Below are 8,886 nucleotides of genomic sequence, written 5' to 3'. Positions count from 1 at the left end.
ACTCAAAATAAAAGGTGTTGAGGAAGTTATGGAGAGACCGGGGCTCAAGATTCCACCAAATTTCCGCACTCATGTGGTTCAGATATCAATTCTAAACAATAATGGCTCGTATGATGAAGTTTCATTGACTCTAATTTATTGCCTAAGATAGAATTTCGAAAGTAATGAATGTAAAACTAAAGCATGAGACACCAAAACATCTAAGTTAAGCATGACCCATCAATTGTAATCACAACCATTCAATGAAACTAATAAATCAATTGAATAACAGTGCAAATAGTCATAAAAAGAATTAATAGAATTACCACATTTGTGAAACTTGGCTTCATCCGTCTCCCCAGAGGATGGGTTTAGCTCTTCATCATGGAAACACACTCAGAATAAGATTTCATTGCTCAAAAATGGTTTACAAATGATGAAAAGGAGACAAATTGAATAAACCAGGAAATTGCAACACTTTTATTGTGTTGCAAGCCCACTGTTATAAAGATTGATATAAAGAAACCGTCGTTGTTACTGTAGCTCTACGACCCTCGCCTTGGTGTCGTTATCACTGCTGATAAACGACTGTTGTGGATAGTCTGTTCTTTGTGTTCTTCAGAAAATGCAGCAGCAACAATGTTGATTCTGCAACTAGATTTTCACGCCTCTGTAATGTTCTCTATGCCCCCAAAATTCTCTGTCCCCTTTGTCCGAATTCAGGCAACTCTATTTATACTCACAGGACCCATATATCTCGTTGTAAATGCAAATAATCATCCAAATCTTCTCATTAATGCTCGGGAATAATTCCATTTGTTTCTCTTCTACATGCGCCTGTAGGTGTCTAGCACACACCAACTCAATGCAGCACGACTCAGAATATACTGAACATGCTTCTTCCGCAAGATTTCTTTCCAAACAATCAACTAAAAGCCCGAGATATCCTCAAGATACGTATCTTCCTCTGCTTTGCTTAATCTCGTGTAAATCTTCTTTATATTCAAATTCAAGACACGTACCTCCCCTGTTTAGATAAAACAGGGTCAAAGCAATCCAAACACTGCAAGAATATCGCCAAATAACTCCACAAATTCTCACGGAATAAATGCAGGAGAAACCCGAGCTTGCTTCCTGTTTTGCTTCCCAACGATTATCCATCCCAACTTAACTCAACCGAACATCCATACCAGCATTGTATACCCAAAACAGGTCTAAACCATGAGAATCAGCGATTGAATCTCATTAAATCGTCCAAATCACAAACCCTAATCTGGATAGATGCTGCTACATTTTCCCGCCAAAAATATAATTCAAATGGAGAAGATGACCTCCCCCTAATCCTGTACGGGAGTCCCTTTAGCACTTTCCTTATAGTGTGTAAATAGCAGCTGGTGTGCCCCTTAGTAATTGGATGCCCCATAGTAATAGGTTTCCCCATATCCAAAACTGCGAGTCCGGATAACATGTGTCCTCTGGGTGCCTTTAGAAACTTTTCGAACCGAATTTTCCAAAGATGTTTGTTGCCCAAAAATACCTACAAACACACAAAAAACCATAATAAGGACGAAAACGAGTACTAACAATACGAAACATTGAGGACAAATTAGACACATAAATGCGTCTATCATTACGCTTAAATGGTCAGCAAACAATTACATGTTAATTTTCAAAATGTAATTTCTATTCCTTCAAAGAGTATAAATCATGCTCATTCAGTCAAAATTTAAAATTTTCATGAATCTCACAAAAATACTTCCAATCATGTGCTTTATTCAACAAGTCTCAATCCCAAAACAAAAAAAAAATCCCTCTCAAATGCTCACTCAGAGCAAACCATCCAACAAAGGATAATCTCTATAGAAAACCCTGTCGAGCTTCTTCCGGAAATTTTTGGTCTTCATCTTCAAGTCATGGAATGCCTTCTCAACTCTTGCTGACTCCAAGGCAAGTATCTTCTCCTCCTCCAATACGTCAGTGGTCGCAGAAATCGCATCAGCAGCAGCCACCGCCTTGTGAATTTTGATCATCTCGAGCCTATGACGAAGCCAGCCTATGTTGAACTGCAGGGTTTCGTAGTTTGAAATCATCTCGTCCCATCTGTGCAGTTCATGATTCTTGACATCTCGCAGATGCATCCGGTTTTCTCCTCAATGATCGATAACAACCATGCAACTGTAGTCAGGAGGGTTGGTTGAAAGCCTTTCCATACTTCAGTCGTAGCAATATGCATCCGGTTTGAAATCATCTCGTCCCATCTGTGCAGTTCATGATTCTTGACATCTCTCAGATGCATCCGGTTCTCTCCTCAATGATCGATAACAACCCTGCAACTGTAGTCAGGAGGGTTGGTAGAAAGTCTTTCCATACTTCAGTCGTAGAAATATGCCCGTACCTTCTCCAAATTTTGTTGTACAGGGGCGCGTGACACCTGGGAATGACGAATCCACCAACCACTTTATTATTCGGGCAATTGTTGATCATGGGAGCTTCAAATGGGAGTCCAGCTGTTGGATATTCAAGAGCATGAGCTCTAACCCTAGTCTTTACAGAATCAGTAGAGTTCTCGTCAACACGGTTGCTGCTGTCATCAATCACAACCACGGATTTCCCGTTCTTCCTTTTTCTAGCATCGACAACAACACGAACATCAACCTGCGATAAAACGAAGGAGTGTTTAATTGACCATTGAGCATGGTAAGAACTTCAGTCGAGAAGTTATGGAATTACTTACAGACGTTCCGGCATCAGCAGGAGCCGACCTGTACCGGGCAGGATCTTTAACAGTCCGTTTGGGTCTCAAGCTACAAGAGGAAGGCTGATTCTTCTCATTATCCTGAGACAAATTTTTTTTTTTTATCAATCATCCTGATTGAACAAAGACAAGAGAAAATATGTAACTCACCGAGATGGATACTGCCACAATATCAGCACGAGATTCACTTCTGGAAGAAACACTGCTTCTGGACATGGTGACGAGAGGTGAGATTGTGATCAAAATTTCTTTTGATAATACACAAAGGAAGCGGATGGTCGACTGTTTAAATAAAACCTTAAAGTACTGGAAGTCAAACGTGGAAGCTTATCCCGTAACAGATAAACAAGTATGTTGCGGTTTCTACAGAAACCCTAAATCTCGAATCAGATGCATGATAGATGGGAGAAACGTAACAATACTGGGGACTGACAGTTCGGGTATAATCAATCTTACAACTACGGATCAGTTGTCTAGAAGGCCGCATGTTTCCTACATAGCTCATTTGATTGTGTTTCGTGGGTAATTATTGTCTACGTGGAAATTGGTCCATCGACTGGAGATATGGGGAAGGTTCAGAAAGGAGATACTACAAGGAATTACGGTTTTAAAAATAATCTCTAGCGAAACATCTCTACAGCCAAGCTGCTCAAATAACTAGAAAATATCTACTTCAACGGAAAATAAATAATGTTAGAGAGATTCGTGAGCAAGATTAATCGTCAGAGTCATCAGATTTGTCAGATTCATCATCATCGTCCTTTGCGGAATCCTCTTCGAGTTCTTCATCAGAATCATTATTAGGGATATTGACGAAGTCCGGATGAATATCAAGATCACTGTACTCCCAGTAATCTTCTTCTTCACACTCATCTTCAAGGTCGGATTGAACCAACCTCTCAATCTCCCTAGTGCGCCGGTCTGGCTTGATTTTGCGCTCCGGTGGCACCCACACGGGTTCGTCTTCTGAAGCATCCGAGTCTGAAGCTACACCATCAACACGAGATTGAAGCTTCTCCTCAGCTGCTGATATCCGACGCTCGATTCGGTCCCTTCGTTGTCGACGATCAGCTAACATGTCATCTTCAGCTTTCCTTTTCAAGAGTTCCTCCCGAGTTACTCTATGGCTGTTAAGGGGTACGCCGCATTTCATTTCCGTAGAATGGTCCACATTGGCGCGAGATTTTGCTGTGGAAATCTTCATCTCAAGAACCTTGGAATCCTCGTCCGAAGAACTTGAGGAATACTCATAATCATAGTCACTACTACTGCTAATGGAAGTCACCATTGTCTGGAACCAGAAGCACGGGATTACAGATATGTTAATACCGAATTCATAGCAAAAATGGTAATCCTTAATTCTTACCTATTTACGATTTCACGAACTTAGTGATAACAGCGTAAAACCCCAAAACTTGCTCGTTCTTTCAAACCTGCAAAGCCGAGCAAAAAACGTATTATTTAAAGTCAACATTGGCTTTTCATGAAACTATGAATAATTCACATAACCTTCCATGTGAACATTCGCTGATTTTACGTGTACATACACTATAAAATCACTAAACTCATACATACACTACGAATTCATCAACTCATAAATTGTTTGCTTTCAACAAATTTTTTTCATAAATCAAAACTTGATTTTTATTTAATAAAAACGTGAATAAGTCACGTACCTTTTAAAAAAAAAATCGTGAGTTAACAACTCACGTAAATATATATAAAAAAAACTTTTTTGCTCAAACGAGCATTCGTCTATGAAACAAGGGTCTTTTCTATTTTGTAAAGGTCCACATATTTCAAATAAGATGTTGAAAGTTTACAAATAAATTTTTATCATGAACTCCATGTCTTTTCAAAATTTCCTTTAACCTTAAGGATCATTATTTATTACTTTTATTGCGAACAAACCTACGTTCCTAAAAGTATTTGCAAAGTTCATGCTTTGAAAGTAAATTCGGGTTTTCATGAAACCTAATAAACAAAAAAAAATTCTACTGCAACTAGACCATGTCTATGCAAAATTTTATGTATCTCTCCCATATTAAGGATTTTTACTCGTTTCCTAAGCTAACGAACGAATGGGAGCATTTTTGTGTTTTCTAAAAATCCTTCATAAATCCTACGCATGCTTGCAACTATGGGGTTTCGTCTTGTGAACAATTCATGAATCATGAAACACACAGCAAATTTTTTTTTTTTTTTGCACGGATTTACCTGTCGGTGCCGATCGGAAATCTGTCGGACGGTGATCAGACGACGGCGGTGCTGGAGTTGGCGTGAAATTTTTTTTCCTCCTCCCTGCTGCTCGAGCATACAATGAAGAGAAGAGATGCTCAGTTGATCAACAATCAAAAAAAAATATTAGGGTTATTTACCTTTTATATTAATTTTATTTCCAAAACCTAATACGCATGGGTTTCCTTTTTTGGACTTGGGCCCGCAAACGCTAAACCGACCAAAATTGGGCTTTTTGATCAACTAAATCGGCAACACCTCACCTCTTCATGTTCACAAAATGACACTTTTTCATGCCTTTAGGATCCGCATTTGAACATTTGCTCGTATGTGACATCATTACGGCAAATCGTGGATTCTGACAACACCTTTGTAGACTGAGTTCAACCATTGATCTCATCGACTGAAAATCACCATTTAATGCATACTGCGGAACATGACTGTCCCTCACTATGCAGGGGACTTAATGTTGATGGTGGATTTTCAACAAAGGGCAAAACCGTAAAATTATGATACATGTATCTGATACGGCTTTCAGGCATGCAACCATTCATATTTTACGAAGCCACGACGAGTATGTCTTTAGAGAAGCCTCCACTAGCTGAGCGTTCGATCCCTGACATTTCATCGTGACCTCTATGCAGAATAACATAATTGGGCGGTTCTCCGTATATTGAGAGCTTAACGCCTTCAGAACGTCGGTGACACTCATTGTTCCCTGACTGCAGGAGAGAGACCCACCTCCACATAGATGAATAGTTGGGAAGCGGACGCCTTTAGGACGTCGGTGACACTCACCGTTCCCTGACTATGTGGAGAGACCGTGTATAGATTCAGGCGGTTCTCCGTAGATTGAGAGCACTAACGCCTTCAGGTCGTAAGCAACACTTGTGACTCCCTGACTATGCACCCTTTGGATGGATATGACGCCTTAAATGGCTAATATCTTTCCTACAATAGATTAATTCTGCCGTGACATTTACCACTGAATTCCCAGAATAATCTATTATTGCTCCTATTCCATGGTCGAATCCACGGCCTGATCTCATGGAATGGCAATAACCATTGCTCCGATTCCATGGTCGAATCCACGGCCTGATCCCATGGAATGGCAATAACAACTGTTCCGATTCTATAATCGAATCCACGGCTTGATCTCATATAATGGCAATAAACAACTGTATTATCTCATTACTCCGATTCCACGAATCTCATGGAATGGTAATAGGTAATTTTATTACTCTGATTTTATGGTCGAATCCACGATCCCATGGAATGATAATGCTTGTTTTATCATTCCGAGTTCATGGTCGAATCCATAGATGATCTTATGAATTGATAATAAATAACTACTTATTTTACTCTATTTCATGAATTATTCTCCACTGAATTTTATGAATTAGTAATAAATACTCAACAACCGGGCATCTATACCATCACTGAGTAAGCCCCACAGAAATGGTGCAAGTGTACTCGACAATGATGCATGACTGAGCACCCGGATGCACAAACGAGTATCCAAAAATGTGGACAGATGAGGAATCCTACGCAAAACTGGAGAAAACAACAAATAATAATAAAATAATAAAAGGCGCCTAGGGGCCGGGCCCACCGGCCCGCCGGCCATGCCCTAGCCGTGGCCGGTCCCACGCCTCTTCCATTATTTTCCCTATTTTGTTATTTTCATGGACTCATGAAAAACTCCTTCAATTTAGCAACTTTCCTTGTTTGAGCAAAACTCATGGATTCTCCGTAACTTCACAGATTCATAAAAAATAATATTATAAAATAGGGAAAGGTATGCGGGACCGGAAACCAAGCCGGCCGTCCATGCCCAAGTCGTGGCCGGTCCCACACCTCACAATCCCTAGCTTTTTATAATTATTATTCCCTAAACTCATGAAACTCCTCTGTTTCAACGAAAACTCATGGATTCTCCATAACTTCACGGGTTCATGAAAAATAATACTATAAAATAGGGAAAGGTATGCGGGACCGAGCAACATAGACGGTCGGCCATGCCCTAACCATGGCCGATCCCACACCTTGCAATCCCTAGTCTTTTATAATAATTATTTTCCTCAATTCATGAAACTCCTTGGTTTGAGCAAAAATCATGATTTCGTCGTAATTTCTCAAATTTTGCTCGAATCATGAAAAACCAAAAGCCAACATGGTCACACGACCGGCTAGCCTCTCAAGGAAATTTTAAATGTTAAAATACTCTTATTTTAATATTTACAAAATTGATCAATTGAGCATACATGCTCATTCCAACAAAAATCAAGAATTTCAGTCAAGATGAAACTCTTTTGAAAATTCACAATGTTTCTCGAATGCACATCAGAAATACTGAAACTCTCAGTACTGAGACACGGACACCATGGAAACACGTGCATGCCTTAGTGACCGACCAGAGTCATCCCTAGGGCTTCCACAAAGCCGGTCCTACAAGATTTCATAATTCTGACCTAATTTGCTCAATTGCTCATATTGGACCCAAATTCTCTCCAACTAACCTGGGGATTTGCTCAATCGAGCACCAGATGGTCCCACACCCCTAAGGGCCGGTTTCATACCTTCTTGTCTGGTCCCTCGCTTCTCCATGAATTAGGTTTTATCACCTAACGCTCAATCGAGCAACTATTTTCAATAAATGATGAAACCGACATTTTGTCATCATTCCTTCACCAACAGTCCAACTGAGGACCCTGGTGCGTGCTTACTCGAGCACTTGGGAATCACATGGATGTCCATAATCTTATGTGGTCGGTCTCTCCCTTACTCATGACCAATTTTCAGCAATTCTTCAATTGATGAAGGATTGATCAAAAATTAGGGTTTCAAACAAACGCTCCACGAATTACCATTCTGAGCAAGTTGAAACACTAAATTATATTGATCCAGCGATCAACATCTGAATTAATTATACGTAATCTACCAACATTTTAATTAATATTTTATTGGGTCACGTCACCAGTAAATAATTCGTCGAATTGAGCAGTACTTGCTCAGTTGCTCGAATATTGATACCACTATCAATATTCAGTAATTTATCAGTAATTCGTCGAATTGAGAAATACTTTCTCAGTCGCTCGAATATTGATCCCACTATCAATATTCAGTAATTTATCAGTAATTCGTCGAATCGAGCAATACTTTCTCAGTTGCTCGAATAACCCACATATATTCCGTAACTCATCAATATTCAACAACTCGTCGAATTTACAATATTTTCTCAGACGAGCAACATTAACATATATTCATGAATCGCTGAGCATTTTTCAAAAGTGCTCGATTCAACAAAACCTAGACTCATTGTTTGATCAGTCAACAACTGACTAACTAAGACACGTTCGTCATACAGACTCCACGATTTGTGAGACATCAATCACGTCACAAATGGGGGATATCACTTAGGGTTTTGGTCTGGCGGTCTGCGGCACGTGGATTCATCCACGAAGAGAAGTGTGCGTAAGTCGTGCAAACGATTGAAGGAGTTAGCAAAGTAGTGGGTGCACGATCAGTCAAATCTCCACACGACATGGAACTGACTTTAACACGATATCCCATTTCCCCACTCTTTCACTCAAGAAACCGCCACACTTACATGGATCAATGTGTTCACAACTCTGACAATATATTATATCATCAGTAATCGTTCATACAGAATTTCTCGAGTAACTACTCTCAAGAATTCGTCAATAAACCAGAACTTATTCGAACTTACCAGTTCACCAATTATTGCAGAAACCTTCAACACATCCACAATCCTTGATCATCATTGATCCCACACAATTATCAGCTTCCCTCCTACAGATCAACCCATCTCCCTCCTTGCGACCGAATTGACTATGGAACGACCATTGACTTGGTTTAGGCCAGATTCCTACAGATTGATCTCTCGAATCTAA

This window comes from Papaver somniferum, chromosome 7 (genome assembly GCF_003573695.1).
Source record: "Papaver somniferum cultivar HN1 chromosome 7, ASM357369v1, whole genome shotgun sequence".
Taxonomy (NCBI): domain Eukaryota; kingdom Viridiplantae; phylum Streptophyta; class Magnoliopsida; order Ranunculales; family Papaveraceae; genus Papaver; species Papaver somniferum.
Note: the sequence above shows the minus strand (reverse complement) of the source record.